This window comes from Haemaphysalis longicornis, unplaced genomic scaffold (genome assembly GCF_048455015.1).
Source record: "Haemaphysalis longicornis isolate Haplotype H1 unplaced genomic scaffold, Haemaphysalis longicornis Haplotype H1 scaffold_129, whole genome shotgun sequence".
Lineage (NCBI taxonomy): Eukaryota > Metazoa > Arthropoda > Arachnida > Ixodida > Ixodidae > Haemaphysalis > Haemaphysalis longicornis.
The window spans coordinates 238,844-257,377 of record NW_027526232.1 but is presented as its reverse complement, the minus strand read 5'-3'; the positions used below and the strand labels follow the sequence as shown (position 1 = coordinate 257,377).

The 18,534-nt window shown below is 48.2% G+C and overlaps 1 protein-coding gene across 2 annotated transcripts in view; it reads left to right on the top strand.

Moving 5' to 3' along the window:
• The first annotated feature begins 5,876 nt into the window (after window positions 1-5,876).
• Window positions 5,877-18,534, top strand: part of LOC144163659 (uncharacterized) — a 31,336-nt gene continuing 18,678 nt past the window's right edge. For both annotated transcript variants that reach the window (XM_077694454.1, XM_077694451.1), the window contains exon 1: window positions 5,877-6,008. The gene's annotated coding sequence lies outside the window, so the exon portion shown is untranslated. The remainder of the gene's footprint in view (window positions 6,009-18,534) is intronic.

The window sequence follows — 18,534 nt, the reverse complement described above, 5'->3', positions numbered from 1 at the left end:
GGTAGATATCTCAAGCTTCTAAGATTTACCAGCAGTCCGACCCGTCTGAGCATGCCCTCTTTATTGTTGTATGTAAACGACGTTGCCTTCTCTTTCCATTGCACGTGCAACAGGCCATGCTGTTATTCAGCATGTATTGTTAACTTGTTCACCTCCTTTTTCTACTGCAACGTGAATTACTATAGCTTGGTTGTAACTTTTTGTGCATAAGCGCACACTCAGTATTGTCTTTGCGATGAAGGAAAGTTTGATTGATTGATTGTAGGGTTTAACGCGCCGACGCAACGCTGGCGATGAGGCGCGCCGTAGTGGAGGGCTCCGGATTAATTTTGACCACCTGGGGATCTTTAACGTGCGCCGAAATCTCGAACACACGGGCGTTTTTGCTTTTCGCCTCCATCAGAAAAGCGACCGCCGCGGCCGGGAATCGAACCCGCGACCCCGTGCTCAGCAGCGCAACGCCTTAGCCACTGAGCCACCACGGCGGGTGAAGGAAAGTTTGGCATCCACCTGAATGCAGCCGAACGGCTACAAAGGAAAGCTATACAGCTTTCTCAGAAACTTCGCAGTTGAATAAAAATTCGTCATGGTCCAGGATTCGAACCCGGGACCACCGCTTAACCGGAGCATTCCCTCTAACAACTGAGCTAACCAGGAGGCTAGCAGTTTGTAGCGCGAGAGTGACTTTATCAACTCGAAGTGAAGGACAGGTGTTAATCGAACAGAATTAAGGGAAAGCTGTATAGCTTTCCTTTGTAGCCGTTTGGCTGCATTCAGGTGGATGTCAAACTTTCCTTCATAGAAACTTACTCCACCTTGGGGATTTCCCCTAAATCTGGTCGATTGTCTTTGCGATGCTTCCATTCTGTAACGATGTACAGAACGTCAGATAAAAAGAATTCCATGCCTCCACCACAAATGTATCGCAGGTTGTGAAGATGCACAGTCGCACCAAACGTAGCTCAGATAGCTACACGCGGCTTCGACTGCCGCCGCCACCACGAAGCGATGGACATCGGGTGGGAGATGGCGTTTTCAGAATGCTGATGGCAGGTGGGTGATCGCTTGTCCGCAGATCGCTTTCACTGCATTTCCGACGATGACTTTCAGCTTTTTTCCCTAACGGATGCGACCTCACGTGCCCCGGCAATGCTTTGTAGGTTTTTCATTGGAGCAACCTAAACTGTGATAAACATTTTCTAGACAAAATATGTCATTATTAGCAGTGCGTGATATTTCCACCTACATGAATGTGTTAACCTGCAAACGCAGAAGAGTGCACATAGCATTTATTTTGTTACATTGGTAGCCTATAGAAAAAGCACGAGAGGCCCGCCATCTGTGGCACCTTAGACTTCTCACGATTAGAAACCTCCTTAAGTTTTCCTGACGCGCGCGTGTCGCATCCCCGAAACATAAGAGAAGAAACGTTGCGAATAAGGGTGTGTTGTTTGCGCTCCGTTTGGACAGGGCCGAAAAAAACTACACCCGGTTTTACCCCGTGTGAAATATGCTAAAACAGCCGGGCTGTGGTGCTCTTGTTTCGATTGGAACGTTAGCGGTTGCTCGCACGAAAACAGTAGCGCCGTTGCCGCGCCAATAGTGCGGTTCCCGCAAACGATTCGGTAGCTAAACCTCAGCCGCGGGAGGCTCTCTCCCTTACACGGCGGGAGGGGGAGGAACCTGCCCTGCGAGACCACTGAGCCCTGTGTAGATAGGTCACAGAACCTACTGCCACCCTTGCGTGACGCACGACCTTCAGCAGACGGACCAAAAGGTTCGACCTGCAACAGCTCCGCTGTTAAAAGTGCCAAAGTAATCCACGCATTAGCCAGCCCCCGTGAATATACCGATTGTATTATCTCGCACGCGTTGCGTGGCGATGGCGGCAGCCCGAGCCACGCGTTCTGTCATTTGTGCTAAGCTTGTAGGCGACTCTACTCCGCAGCCCACTTCCACACCATCCATAAGGTGTTATTAAGTAGCTAGCTATAGTTCGTTTAACTAGTCAAACGGCAGCCAGTAACGATAGAAATGAGGAATTATGTGCAATAATCAGATTTCGGTATTTAAAATTACTTTCACCGGGACAACATTGCGCAACAAGGCGAATTCAAAAAGACTGTGGTGAGGGAAAGCAACAAGATCTAACCTGAATCCCCTTAGATCCCGTTTTCCCGTTCCTGTTTTCCTCAGCCGTTCTTTATTTTTTTCAGGACACACATTCGTTTATCATTCAAAACGCCGGCGCAGCTACCTTCTAAACGTGCTTTCATAATCACCTTCAAGGCAATTTGCTTCGTCCCAGATTCCAGGTTGTTTTAGGCACACGCCCTACGCGTCATCACCGTTGCTTTTTTGAGACAGTAGTGGCAGCGAGATGCTGCGCGAAACGCGTTTCACAAGCTATAACTTGGCCACTGAAACCATGAATGCCACCGCCATTTTTACAGCAAGAGCGCCGGCAGCACCCGTTACGAAAATCCAGTCCTGCGTGCGAAGCCAGCCCGAACAAAAAAGGCGTGAAGAAAGGATGCCTAAGGCAGCAAAAAAACTTGGAGCGGCGTCTCCGGTCCAGAACGTTACGCCTCGTTGGGCTTCTCTCTGCTTGCTGCCCTTAGACGCGTATGCCAATTGTGAAAGCAACGCCGGTATCCTGCTGGTCCGCTACAGTGTGGCTAGTAACGCTGACGTTGACGCTGCAGTGCTTGCACGCAAGCACGCGTATATAGGCTTTCCGCATACCGCTGCAACTTCCGTGACAACCGCCCGTGGCAGTTGATGATGATGGTTTGTGTTTCATGGCGCAAGGCCAACGAGGGCAAAGAGCGCCAGAGAAGGATTTATTTAATGAAGACTATTGATTATCACAAAAGGTAGGTATAAAACGTAAAAACCGGACATAGTAAAATCAATTAAAGATAATGGTGATGGCTGGTGTATAGGGCCAGATTTGATTATGCATGATATGAAATGAGGTTTAAAAACTTTACGTCTGACAAATACTTAAACACGCGTTTCACAGGAACCATAGCATCGTCACCCAGAAACAACGATGGGTGTAGGGGAATATGTTGTCTGTAGAGTTCTCTGAAGTGTTTGTGTCGTGTTGTGTCGAGTGCCTTGCATTGTATGAGTATGTGGACCACGGATAGGCCCTCCCCGCACCTGCTACACAAGGGTCTTGGAGATCCCGTGAGCAGGTGCGAGTGCGTTACATGTGTATGGCCTATCCGCAATCTAGCTAAGGTAACTTCAATGTGCCTGTTGTGTGAGTCAGTAGTGTATTGTCCCAAGTGTGGTTTTATTACATGAAGTTTGTTGTCTGTATGTTCGCTCCAGTCTGCTTGCCAAGTCTTACGGAGTTCTTGTCTAATGTGTGACTTGAGGTCTGTGTAAGGTAGTGTTGCAATGTCTACTGTGTTTCGGAGTGCAGCATTGGCGGCCATTTCATCCGCCAGTTCATTTCCGCCGATGCCAGAGTGGCCCGGCACCCAACACAAAGTCACCTCAAGGTTTGAAGAATAAGCTTGCATAAATGATTTGAGGACAAGACTAACGACATGGTTTTTTGATGACTTTACCGATGATAATGCACGGGTGACGCTCAGAGAGTCTGTATAGATAATGGATTTAGTAATATGATGTTCAACTATGTGACTTATAACCAGGAAAATGCCATATGCCTCCGCTGTAACCGCCCGTGGCAGTTGATTCTACACGAAAGATTCAGACATTAGGGGTTTATGGCATCGAAGCTATACAGACGGGCTATGCGGCGCGCAGTAGTGGAGCGTTGCGGAATAGTTTTACAAGGTGGAGAAATTTCATGTGCGCCGAAATCTTGACCAGCACGCGTCTGCCTCTCGCCTCGATATGTAAAGCGGCCAAAGCGGCTGGGATCGAACACGCGACCCAGGTTTCAGCATCCCAATGCTTCAGCAAGTACGCCAGCGCGGCACAACGCGTGCGACGATTCCGATAAACGTTCAATATTTACTCCGCACACATGCAACCTTGCGTCGCTGCGGCCCCAGCGACGCGGCAATGCGCTGCGCGCAGACATTACGCCAACCGCTTTGCCCACAAAGAGCCAGCTGCGTGCTTTACTGTCTGGGGCATCTGCTTCGCAACCAACAGCACCCTGTTTTGACACCGGCGACTCCCAGCGTTTTCTTTGTCTTTTTGCTACTTCAGAAAAGAGTTAACGCACACTGAGGCGAAGTTTAGTTCGCTAAGCTAGTACAGTTTCCACAATATTACAATTTCGCTGTTGCGTACTTCAAAGAAACATAAAATATCACTACCGTAACTTGCTAAAAAGCGAATCCCACGCACAACAAACCGCGTAATCAAGCGGAAAAAGTATGTCATTGTGAAATGCGATGCGACGCAAGAGCGAGGCAATATTCGATCGGACTACATGTTCGCCAAAAAATCACTTTGTTTTCGCGTGATCCCTTGCGTGCGCCGACCAGTAGGATCAAGTGGTGCGACGATTTCAGTCATGGTGCATTTCTATTGTTATTTTTATATACTATTCGTAACTGTCAGGTGTTTTTATTTTTGCAGATTTCTTTAGTGCGTATGTCACTCCTACCCCTTTTTTTAAGTCATACGCGCGCGACTTTCCGTTAGGTTGTGCTACGCCTCGGGCAACGCGTGACTGACTTAGCATGCAAGTTTAGCTTACTAAGGACTGAGTGCTTTTTTTTTTTTAAGTTGATCGAAGCGGCCCGCAGTGCAAGAAATACGCAGTTGCTTACATCTCATCTTGGGGTCTCAAGAGGCCGGCTGCCAAAAATTCATCCACGAACTTATAAACAACAGGGGTTGTCAAACATTTTCGCTTCCGGCGCTGTTGCTATCGCTCCAGTGCGAGTAGTCGCGATGAAGCTTTTGTTGAAGTTATTGCCTAGAAGCACTGAAAGCCTGCCGAAGGCTTCGAAAAACAACAGTTTATTCTGAATTCTCTTTGCAAATGACAGCACTTTTTCTTGTTGAAGTACAATGATAACCATATTCAGTTGTCTATGGGTATTAGGCAACAACTAAGATAGATCGAAGTTCTGGAAAAATTAAAACTACGTGCGCTGCATCCAGCCGATCACGACGACGATTGCGACAGCATCCTTGCCACTCTCACCGCCTAAATTACACTGAGAAACGCCAGAATGAGGATTAATACGTGCTTAATTGTTCTACTACTTTTCGCCCCTTGGTTCGAACTCCGGTAAGCAGTAAAGAAGCAAGGAGTGAGATAACACGGTCAGTGATAGCAGTCGGTGCTCGCCCTGTTGACGTAATGACGGCTCTACATTGAGGTTCCAACCGCGTCACATAAAAGCACCTTTCGGGACACGCAAAGGTATACTTATAAAGGTATAGCTTACACGGTTCCACTATGAGAAGTGACGTATAGGTGTATCTTTCAATAAGGTGTATCTTTCTAGTACACTTCTTAAGCGTTTTCCCTCACATTATTAATCAAAGGTGCTCAACTTAAATTTTTTCTCATCAGGTCGCTTCTGAATGTCTTGTTGCCTCAGACGCAATGAGAAAGCCTCTGTATGCTGCACTACGCTGTCAAGTACCGCACAGCTCTTGGCGTGTGACTTGGCGTGACGTACCAACAGCACGCATTTACGGCACACCCGGCAGTAGAGACCCGGGAACCTCACCTAGAGGAGTGTCAAGGCAGCGCAACGCCTGTGTTCGTAATCGCAATGCACGTGAAGAACTCGGGGACACCGGCGCGCGCCTTTCGGGTTCTTAGACTCACGCCGTTGGATCTTTGCCCCACGTTACGCGCTGCGTAGTAGATAAGGCCGACAACGCTCTCCTCCCTTCCCAACTCTCTTTCGCGCACGCACGCGGTGACGGGAAACGGAAAACAGTGCCGTTGCTGCGTTCCTTTCTCTCAGCGAGTGACTGCAGCTGTCACAGTGAACGTAACAAGCAGCCATGGTCCACCAGTCATTTTGACGCCCAGATCCCCTGCCTCCAAGGTCAGTTCTCTTTTACAGATTCGCGTTGCTGCACTGTCGCAGTGCATGAGTAAATGGGAACATTGCGGAACAATAACTTATCCAGTTTTGCGTTCAATGAGCGACCTCATGACAAGAAGACTGATAACACTGGACAAGAATACAGAGGAATGAATGGTAACATCAAAGTCGTGGCCAAAGCCGTGAGAAGCGCTTATTCAGGTTGTTTTCAAAATGCTACTTAGCGTTCTTCCGAAAACACGTGAAGCATGGTGACCGAAGTTCAAAGCATGGCTAATGTGGCACGCTTTAGTGTAAGGCTGAGGGTCGATCTCTACCCGCTGAATACATTTACCCTCCGCACGAATATTGGATTGGATGATTTACGTTTTCTTTTACTTATGAAACACCACTGCCGCCACAAAAAATTTAACGCGGGATTTAGTGAACTTCTCAGTTATCCCATACAAACTGAGTCGGTGTATATTTTTATCCTAGAGAACAAGTATACTGTACTTCCTATCACCCTATTTGAATTAGTAGCCGAACGCCGGGCGAAACTGAGACAGTATGTATTTCATAGCTGCAACTGCCAAATGCACAGGAAACTGAATACAATAAAACTATACATGTTCGCACTCCTAACTTGTAGAAATTGTGCATTTTTACTCTTTCGGCCCCTAAATCAGCTCTGAACGCGACGACATTCCCGCTTCCATCGTAGCGGTGCCCGATCCAGTCTACCTGTGGGCGAAGACGACTCGGTTTTTCTGCTCCGTGAGCAATAGAAGTGGCATGTCACCAACATTTTTGGCGCATCGTCGATTTGCCCGTCGCTCTGTTCATGGAGCAAGCTATAGAAAAGAACAGAACGGCAGCGTGGAGAAAGCCACCTCGCCAACGGTGACAACGTTGCCATGGGGTCAACTCGAAGCGCGGCTAGTCAGCTGCCGCCTTGTCGACGGGCCCTGTTACTCCCGTCAACGCTTGTACGTGTTGTAGAATCGAGAGTGCCGCCAGTGCAGGGCGGCAAAAGAAGGGGGAATTGGAACGGCAGCGACGAAATGCCGATACCGGTGAACTATAAAAGGAGCGCCAGGCAGCAGAATGTCTCTACTAAAGCGAGCGAACTCAACTTCGACCGTTAGAGCGCGAAGCACGAGTGTCGAAATCGTATACGAAAAACTTCAAAGAAACGTCACGTTGCGGACTTGTGAAGCCAGAGAAAGGCACGCGCATCGGGCCGAGCCCCATGTCAGGGAAAAGAGGAACGAGATGGTTCATTAGTTCATTGTTCAATGGTTCATTAGATGGTTGATTAGTGGTTCATTCAATGAACCACTAATCAACCTTAAATTATTTTAATGTGATGATGATGGTTAGATGTTAGTGGCGCAAGGCCAACTGGGGTCAAAGAGCGCCAAAACAATAAGTATATGTGAAAGGTGAAACCCCAAACCAAGATAAGTCAGCAAAAACAAAAGTAAAATCAGAAAACGACAATGAGCATGGCTGGTGTATAGGGCCAGGGTGCGATCATGCGTGGTATGAAATTAGGTATAAAAATTTAGCGTCGTCTAAATATTTAAAAACGCGCTCGATAGAAAACGAGGGATTGTCAGACAGTAAAAACGCTGGGTGTAGTGAGGCGTGTAGTCTGTATAGTTGTGGAAAGTGTTTGCGTCGTATTGTATGATTTGTTGTGTGATTTATGTGAATTATCTTTATGTATTTACACGCCGTTCTTGCCTCTCATTTTTCATGTTAGAACAAAACACCTCTGTCGAAATCAATGAAATGAAACAAAGTTGTTACTGCGATTGCCTTGTGGTCTGTGCAACGTGAAATAATTTATCCTTGCGGAAAGAAGTTAACGATACCAGCAGCTATAACGTAAAAAATCGTGCTCTTGCAGGAAGACTACGGGGCTTTAGTAAAACTGTAAGGCACACGTAACGAAGACCTTCAGCTATGGTGCACTTACGGCACGTGTCAGAGGCCATACAAAACCGCCAACGTAGAGCAAAGAGCGCATCCTTGCCCCTTCTATGCTGTCCGCGTGCGCAGAAAGGGAAAGAGGTGAGACATAACACACTAAACGAAGGGTGCTTTTTGGAAGCGTTACGCCTGCATGCCAACAATCTGTTTAAACAGTCAGCGGATAAGTATGTCGCAGAAACTAGCTGTAACCGGTCGCGCATATCGCCACGTCGGCGGAGACGCCCTGAAAACGCTTCGAAAGCCTTCTCTCCACGGAAAGACGTCAAACACTGCCAAGCAATTCACAGGTACCTTGAACGTTACTGCCGCAACGACGTGCGTGAGCCGCATATTGGCTTTGCGTTGCGCATGCAGACATTCATTCTTATAAACCTTAAGAGCTTGAAATGGGGCTAGTTGGTTTTTTTACTCGGAACATTGATGGCGCTAGGCTGGGCAAGGACGACGAATTACACACAAATGAAGCGCACACTACCGAACTGATTTATTAATCACAACAAACACAACTTGTAAAGGAAAAATTCAGATGACGTCAAAGGTGGAGTTAATCAATCTCGCTGAAAATGTATACAATATTTGTCATGCGCATGCTCTTACCTACGAACTTTCAAGTAGTGCCATCTCAGTTGTCGACAGTGCAATCGATGGCGAACTGATACAGTCTTTTTTTTCTTTTCGGATGGCGTAGGCTTCCCATATCTCGCGGGTGATCGTTTCTGAAGATTTAAAGAGGATCGTGGTGCTTTCGAATTTCGCAGAGCACCCATGTCTGGCGCAGTGGGCTTGCTTGCACATATTTTTGTGTTCTCTGAGTCGTTCGTTAACGCAGCGTCCAGTTTGGTCTATGTAAGCCTTCCTGCATAACAAAGGTATCTTATAGACAACCCCGCAGCAGCATGCGACAAACTTACTCGTGTGCTTAATGCCACATCCTGTTTGCTTAGCATGTTGTCCAGCCTAGGGCCAGCAATGTTCCGAACCTTAAGAGCATCTTCGTGCTTCTCCAGGGGGCTTTTAAGGCTTGTAGCCACAAGACCCACGTTCAAACCGCAACCGTGGAGGTAAAAAGGAAAGCGGTACAGCTCTCAATATTTCTATGCAGACCCCAAGACCTGATCATATTTTTGGCTTCAATGCCTCAACCACGGTTACCTCGACTGTTCTCCACTTACTACTTTGCCTGAAGGATTAAAGTAACATTGAGCTAATAATCGTACAATCCAATATATATGACTAGTATCAGTAATGACCTGCCTTTGCCGGTGGCGTGCAAGTACGACGTTGTGCTGCTGCAAACGAATCTGCGGGTGCGAATTTCGGCTTCGGGAGCTGCATAAGTGAATATAAACACGGGCAACTCTTAGAGAGTCACGGGATCACAAATACTTTTGTAGCCATCCACTACAGTAAGCATCTCTGCCCAAGTATAGTTTCCACGCGTTCAAAGGCGAATTCAAAGCACTGGTCGCGCAACAGGAGTAAGCTTTTAAAATAAAAAAAAACATTCCCCTTTCATGAAATGTGATCGTCCGGAAAATGAGAAAGCGTACGAATAGATCATATTGGTTTTAAGCTTTCCTTTCAGCTTGGTGGTCGGAATCCGCTAGACGATATTAGGAGACTTAAAAATTTACTTATAATGGCGAATAAACAAATATCACTAAAACGGTGTTGTCTTTTACCACGTATTGTACTTTATTTTTCCCAGCTTTGAAAGTATCAGTATACTCCGGTGTGCATGCAACTGTGGCCTCGGTATTACAAAACAAATTTTCTGCTGGCGCGTAGTTTCCAAACGAACTTGTACATTCTTTCCTTCGGCAACCGAAAGTACTTCCTCGTGCAGGTGTATATGTTAGAGAAGCACCTGGTCTTCTTATTAGTCTCTCCGACAATATGTCGGGGTTCGCGCCGCTTCTGAGCTGTCATTGGGTATAACTTAAAGGGGCCCTGCAGCACTTACCATCGACTACTAATAATGTATTTGGGGGTAAAGTCTATTGTCGCAGCAATCTCCTCCCGCAAGAATTGCGAAAATCTGTTCACTACCCCCGAAACTACGCGCGATGAGAAATCGCGCGTAATCATTCCCTCTCAACAACTCGATCGCGGACAACGCGACGAAAGCTGCGCGTTCTCTCCCTGAGACGGGGGCGGCTCGCACTGTTTTCTTCCGCCGCCTTCGATATATCACAGACCGGGAAGTTTTCTCCTTTTCTCCGCAACGTGGAAAGGTCTATTTCCGGTCTGGTGCCACAAAAAAGCAGGCATAGCTGCCTGCTCGCACGCGCGCGCTCGGGCTGGTAAAGCGTTTTCGAAGCAATAAACATTTGTTGTCGAGTGGTCTGGTTGAAAGGAAAGTATTTAGCTCATCGCTCAAACTCCGCGCGCACTCAAAACACAAAAGAAACGGCAAAACTGTGCCTACAGGTTCAGGCAGAGAAGAGGTTCGTACACAGCGCCGACGACGGCGGATCGTCACAGGAAATGCGGGAAATAAGCCGCGAAGTTGACCAGTGACAGCCTACAGACAGCCATGGCCTCAATGACGTCGTTTAGGCCATGCCAGGGGTGCATAATGAAAAGAACTGAAGAGAGCGCGGTTGGTTTTTCCGCGTCTTTCACAGCGATTTGCGCGCTCACCGCTTCACGTGCACGTGTAATAATTGGCTCAGGCAGTGTAAGCTAAACGTAGCGCAGGTTTACTTGCACTGCTCAAAGAGTGTTTCAAGGTAACTTTAAGGTATGTCAAAACCGCACGCGGTGGGACACCAGATCCAACGATCAGTAATGACACTGTTCCATGGCAGCACGGAGATGACAGGATTGAGGTGTATCAGCAAAATTCACAACGTAAGCGAAGGACACATTGGCAACTTGATGGCACGCAGCCTGGCCCACCGGTCTCCAACCGTTCTGTTGCTTCTCTTTCAGCCCGTTAACCCTCAGTCCGTCAGGCATAGTGGTCCATATTTAAAGAGGTGCCGACTGGGCGGAGCATGGTTGGTGGCTATGCTTAGCATTTTTATCCGAACTTCGCGCGCCATGATGATGATGATGGTTGCATGTTAATGGCGCGGCGCAAGGCCAACTAGGGCAAAGAGCGCCAAAACAGTGGTTAAATATGAGAGGTGAGAACTTAGACACTGAAATCAATAAGCAAGAACAAAAGTAAAATCAATAAAAGACAGTGAGGATGGCTGGTGTAAAGGGCCAGATTTCATGATGCGTGATAGGAAATGAGGTTTAAAAACTTGACTTCTGACAAATACTCAAACACACGTTTGACGGAAACAATGGCATCGTCACCTAGGAAAAAAGATGGATGTAGGGGAATATGTTGTCCGTAGACTTCTATGAAGTGTTTGTGTCGTGTTGTGTGAAGTGCCTTGCATGTGATTAGTATGTGCACTACGGATAGGGCCTCTCCGCACCTACCGCACTGGGGTCTAGGAGATCCCGTCAGCAGATACGAGTGCGTTGCATGGGTGTGCCCTATCCGCAGCCTACCCAAGGCGACTTCCGTGTGTCTGTTGTGCGAGTCAGATGTGTACCGTCCCAAGTGTGGCTTTATTACATGTAGTTTGTTGTCTGTCTGTTCATTCCAGTGTGTTTGCCATGTTCTGCGCAAGTGTTGTCTTATGTGTGGCTTGAGGTCTGTGTAAGGTAGTGTTATTATGTCTACTGTGTTTCGGAGTGCAGCATTGGCGGCCATTTCATCCGCCAGTTCATTTCCGCCGATGCCAGAGTGGCCTGGCACCCAACACACAGTCACCTCAAGGTTTGAAGAATATGCCAGCACAATTGATTTCAAGACAAGGTTAACTACATGGTTTTTCGAGGACTCTCCGGATGACAATGTACGGACGACACTCAGTGAATCTGTATAGATGATGGATTTAGGAATATGATGTTCAACTATGTGTCTTACAACAAGAAAAATGCCATATGTTTCTGCCGTAAAAATACTTGTCTTTACATTCATGGTTCTATATGCTTCAAAATTCGGCCCATGCGCCGCACAAGACACTGCAGTGAACGTTTTCGATGCATCGCTGAAAAACTCTGCAGCCTTGTATTTATCCTGCACATACATGAAATGCTGCAGAATCCCACTTTTCGGTGTCCTGTTCTTATTGTATTTTAAGAAAGACAAGTCACATGCAACAGGACGAAGATGCCATGGTGCTACAAGATCAGTGATAGATGACTTGAATGTGTCTACAAAGCAGACCTCATGAATAGTGACCTCGTCCCTTACTCTGAGCGAGAAGGGAACAGGAATGGACGGGCGATTTAAAAAGAGTTTTGATGTGGATGTATCATTAAAAACCGGTTTAAAAGGATGGTTGTCCATTGATGAAATTTTAGAGGCATATAACAAGTCAACATAGGTTCGCTGGTGTGATAAGCACCATTTGTCCCACTCTGCGTAAAGACTGTACAGGGCTCGTACGGAATGCGCCACAAGAGAGGCGAAGCCCCAAGTGAAGCACTGGGTCGAGCATTTTAAGTGCTGTTTTAGTGGCTGACTCATACACAACACTCCCATAGTCCAATCTAGACCCCACTAGACTTGTGAAAATACGTAACAGGAGTTGCTTATCCGTTCCATACGACTGGTGGGACAAGATTTTAAGAATGTTGAGAGCCTTTAGACATTTATGTTTCAATTGTTTAATGTGAGGGATGAACGTAAGCCTTTCATCCAGCACCACACCTAAAAACTTGTGTTCCTTCCTCACAGGAATCGATACGCCATTAAGGATAATGTCTGGGTCCAGATGGATCCCACGCCTCCTGGAAAAGACAACACAGGTGCTTTTTCTGGGTTAACTTTAAAACCGTTCTTGCTTGCCCAGCTGGCAAGTTTTTTGACACCGAGCTGGACTTGACGCTCACAGATGGACATATTACATGATTTAAAAGATAGCTGGATGTCGTCTACATACATTGAATAAGAAATTGTAGGTGGCAATGCCTTCCCAAGGGAGTTCATTTTAACTATGAACAGAGTGCAGCTTAGCACTCCACCTTGCGGAACGCCGTTTTCTTGCACATGAACTCTTGAGAGTGCGCTACCTACTCTCACGCGAAACGTTCTTTCGGACAAATAACTAGCAAGGGTGTTGAGCATATGGCCCGAAACACCGAAAGACTTTAGGTCACTTAGGATCCCGTAACGCCAAGCGGTGTCATAGGCCTTCTCAAGGTCAAAAAATACCGTTATGCAAAACTGTTTGTGGATGAAAGCGTCCTTTATGTATGATTCAAGGGCGACAAGTTGGTCATTTGTAGATCGCCCCGCCCTGAAGCCTGCCTGGCAGCCCTCGAGAAGACCGTTGTACTCAAGGAAGTACACAAGTCTCCTGTTTATCATATTCTCGAAGAGCTTGCAAAGGCAGCTTGTAAGGGCGATGGGCCGATAGCTAGCAGGAGAGGAAGGGTCCTTTCCTTCCTTCAGGAAAGCCACTACTATGGCCTCCCGCCAAGAGCGAGGAATGTGCCCCGAAAGCCATATGTTGTTGTATAGATGTAGGAGTGTTTCAAGAGTGTTTGGGTGTAGGTGTTGTATCATGGTGTATGTGATTTTGTCTGCACCTGGAGCTGAAGGCTTACATGTGCTCAGAGCAACCTTCAGCTCATGCATTGAAAAAGGAGAATTGTAAGAAGTGTGCGACTTCTTGCTATCACGCAGGGACTTCTTTTCCGCAGACGTTTTGTGCTTCATGAAAGTGTTTGTGTAGTGTGATGAGCTGGACACGTGTTCGAAGTGTTGTGCAAGTGTGTTGGCCTGGTCTTCGAGTGTGTCCCCTGTTGTGCTAACCAGGGGCAGGCTGTTTTTTTTGTTGTCCTTTCAGATTGCGTATTCGTGTCCAGACTATGTGTGTATCAGTGTATGAGTTGATGGAGGTGAGGAAGGTGTGCCAACTCTCCCTTTTCGCCTCACGACGCACTCGCTTCCCTAAAGCCTTTGCCCGTTTAAAAGAAATGATGTTATCTGACGTGGGGTACTGGCGAAGGACACCCCACGCCTTGTTCTGGGCCTCTCGCGCCCGCCTGCAGTCCTCGTTCCACCAGGGCCTCCTTGGGCTGCGGGACCCACTGGAGGCCTGGGGAATAGACTTTTCGTCGGCGTCGAGGATGTGCGCCGTGACGAGTTGGGCGGCTTCCTCCACGTGTAGGTGTTTTATGGTTGTGTGGTGTAGTTTAGATGTTTCTGTGAATGTACTCCAGTTTGCTTTGGATTCATTAAACCTGTTATGGGAAGATGGACTGCTCGGGCCTATACCTATATACGTTAATGAAGTGGGGAAATGGTCACTACCATATGGGTCCGTGCCCACACCCCACTCAAGACATGGAAAGAGAACTGTGGAACCAATAGCCAAGTCAAGATGAGAGTATGTATTGTGTCCTAAGTTATGATATGTAGGCTGTCTTTTGTTGAAAAGGCATGCTCCGGAGGATGTAAGAAACTTCTCCAACAGGCGACCTCGGGCATCCGTTCTGGAGGAACGCCAAAGAGAGTTGTGTGCATTAAGGTCGCCTGTTAGGATGTACGGTTCGGGCAGCTGGTCGACCAGCGCCTCGAAGGCAGAGCTCAAAAGTGTGACATCAGGAGGAATGTATATGGAGCATACCGTTATCAACCTATTAAAAATTATTGTGCGTATTGCTACAGCCTCAAGGACGGTGTTGAGAGCGACAGGGTGGCATGCTAGGGATTTCCGGGCTATTATGGCTACACCGCCCGAAGAGTGTGTGCAGCCATCCCTGTCTTTTCTGAAGACCATGTACCTATTTAAGAAATTTGTGTGCTTGGAATTCAAATGCGTCTCTTGAAGACACATCACACTTGGCTGATTAGCATGCAGTATTTCGTATACATCGTCAAGATTTTTAAGAAGGCCTCTACAGTTCCATTGAATTATGTTTTCTCTTCCCATTATTTAGTGTGAGAGCTACTGGAGTGTGTGTGTTTGTTTATGTGTCGTCTTTCGGGGCTGTGACTCTCGCCTTTTTTGGCTTGTCGGGAGGCTTTGGCGTCGGGACGCGTTCCTTGCGCTGCGTTGCAGGCAGGAACGGCCCGACATCCATCTCGTCGTCGGATGTCCGAGGGGTGCCCGACGGACCGAGCCCCCTGAACTTGGCCCCCCTCGGGAGCCCTTCGTTTGAGCCGCCACCGCCGAGGGCGTTCGGGGCGCCAGAGGTGGCACAGGCGGTGCGGTGGCGGTGGGAACCGGTGCGGGGCCCGTGGTGTCCATCACCTCTGTACCCTCCAACGCACTGGAGGGCGGGGAGACAGAGGCGGGAGCGGCACCGGTCCCGACGGAAGAGGTTGCCACCACAACCGCTGCTGCCTCAGCAAGCGGCGTGGTGGCGGGTTGGGCTGCCAGAGGCAACCCAGGGGGGGGCGGGCGAGGGACCAGGTCAGACTCGCTGAACTGGGTCCCTGTGGAAACGAGACGCCGCTCCGCCCCCCGGCGAGCCGCGTCGGCGTACCTCCCCAGGGGGAAAGAGGCGAACCTCTTTCGCGCCTCTGGGAAGGTGATGTTTTCAGTGACTTTGATGTTGATGATTTTCTTTTCTAGTTGAAATTTTTCGCACTTGCGGGAGTATGCCGCATGCGGCCCCCCGCAGTTTACACAAGTGAGAGTTTCGGCTGAGCAGTTCTCGCTCGGATGATCGTGCCCCGCGCACTTTGCACACGTCGTTCGGCCACGGCAAGAGTTCGTACCATGCCCGAACCGCTGGCACTTAAAACAGCGCCGCGGGTTCGGGATGTACGGACGGATGGAGCAACGGATAAAACCTGCATTTATGTATTGTGGAAGAATTGAGCGGTCAAAAGTCAAGATAATGTGTTTGGTGGGAATCTCCTTGTCGTCTCTGCGGATGGTGATGCGTCTCACGGCAGTGACGCCCTGATCCTTCAAGCCGGCAAGGAGATCCGCATCGGTTTCGTTCAGGAGGTCTGTCTCGGATATCACACCCTGCGAGCTGTTGAGGCTCCGATGGGGTGTGACCCGGATGTCCACATCAGCCAGTCTAGTCTGAGCTAGAAGCTTTGCAGACTGCTGCTTGTCATTTATTTCAATTAAGAGTTCACCAGACCTTTGTTTTTTGCATTTATACGATTTTCCTACTATGGCTTCAAGATACTTGGCGATCAAGAAGACTGACTGAGATGCAAGAGGGTGGGTTGGATTGAGGGATTCCATCACAAGAAATCGAGAAAAATGGTCCGGTTCAGGAAAGGTTAACGACGGCAACGGAGGAAAGGATACTTCGGTGCGGCCCCTTTTCAGGGACCGATCACGGTTGGGGGGGGGTTTTAGACAATACCATAAACCATAGTATAAAAGCAGGGAGACGGGGGTACTTTCTTCCACAACCTTACCCTGATAGCTGAGGAGGTCCCGGAGCTCCCTGCCTGGTAAACAGACAGGGAGCCCATCCGCCGGAGCTTGACCTGGGCTCCGACGGCCACCGTTAGAGGTTTCTACCCTTCACCTTAAAAACACATCACCACGGTTGGATCCAGCCTATGTTTGGGGGCTCGGGGTCCGCGGTATCGCCAGTACCGTCACCTAGATTACTCAAGGTGCCCCGTGCGGGGACTTCGCGCGCCATGTTGCCTGCCCAAGGTTGATGACAATATTGGCAGTTAGGCTTCTACGTATGGATATTTAAATAAGTACCTTGGTGCATCTACACTCCTGAAATGCGTGGGCGACCCCGTTTGTAAAGTAAGATCTGCCGACACCATCCACACTTTATATCTAAATTTGAGATGGCCGGAGAAAGTCTATCTGATCTTTTACCGTAACCGGTCTACGCGGAAGAAGCCTAACCAGGTCGTATTTTTATTTGGAACGAACAACTGCACATAAATCTAAGAAAAGCAGATCACGCTGTACGAAGCCTGCAGACAGTAGCGTGGGAAGCCTATCATGACTGTCGAATTCCAATTGAATCCTTCGAAGTCGTCGAGCAATACGTGCAAAACCTCCCAGAGAAACGGAGCTCTATCAAGCCAGCTTAAGAAACGCATTTTCAAAGGTTCTTCAAGTGGACGCCGCGGGGACAGTACTCCTTCTCCAGAAGTGGACATGTGTGTTGACCCAGTTACACCACCCTTTAAACTCTTCAAGATTCCCAAGACAGCACACAATCCGAAGACGCAAAAACGCACCACACCGGCAGAATAACCGATACCTTGCCGTTAAAACGGGCGATAGGAAAAAGAATGTTTTCAAAAAACTTTTTCACGCCCCAGCATAGAGATTTGGATGCGAAAATGGCAGTATGCTACGGTGGTGGTATGAACTACAACGCCATGCACTCCCGAACTCTCCTACCCCTATCTTTACTGGCAAATACCTCTCATTAATTTATTCTGACTACGGCATCTCACCCAAACATTCGCGCCGCAGGCACACCCGGATAAAAACGTAGCAACACCCTTCGCACAATTAAAGAACCCTGCGAAATGGACACTCGTACATATGTCAGTCTCACGCCTAACAATTTGTGCTGCATGGACCTCTCCAGACTCTACTTCCATACTTGTAGCACACGATCTATCCCGATCCCGACCACCAGCTTCACCGCTTCAAGCAGAACTTTTAGCTTTCATTCATCTACTCAACTTCATTAGTATGAACCCTCAGCTCGCATGCAACCGAAGACACACGTTCAATTGGCCATCCATCTTCATAGGGGGAGGTTGGCCGCCGTAGGGTAGGCGGCCATGCTTATCATTATTATCCCAACTTCCCGCACGATGCTGGCGAAGGTTCATGACAGCATTTATGTTTCTATACACGTAACGATATTTAAACATACCTAAAGAAGTGCATTGCGCATGTGCACTCATACAGTGTTTGGGCAGTTCTGTATAAACAGCAACAGCTGTTGGCGCCATCCACACGTTAACGCTACATTTGAGATGGCTGGGAAGGCCATATAGCCGACCATTTACCCCAAGCAGTATAAGGGGGGGGGGGGCATCTATGCAGTGCATTCATTCTTCCGAGCAAGCAACTACGCATGAATCCTTCAGGTCATTAAGCACTAGGGGCGAAACGTCCAGAAAAACGGCTCTCTGATCAACACAGGATTGATGACTCCATTCACTACCGGTTCTCATACACCACCCGTGAACCCCTTTTAAATGCTCAAGCCACCCTATGGGTACACGACGCCTAAGCACACTAGATGAGATGACAAAGAAACAAAGGAAAACATACCCTCGCCAGGAGACCAATATCCAAGCCACCTGTCACCAATCAATAGCACATGCTGTGAACTTGTGCGCAGACTGTTCACAAGTTTAAAGCGTTTCTGGAACCAGACAAACTCAACCCTTCTAATTTGGACAGCCCACCTAATGTAAATAAAGTTGGCAAAAAATTTACTGTGACCCCTGCCCCAGTTAGGGAAAATGTATACGACGAGAGATAGTCAACCCAACCAATCTCAAATTTGTCATGCCCGGCCAGTGTAACATGGGCCGCGCCATAAAAATGCACTACATTGT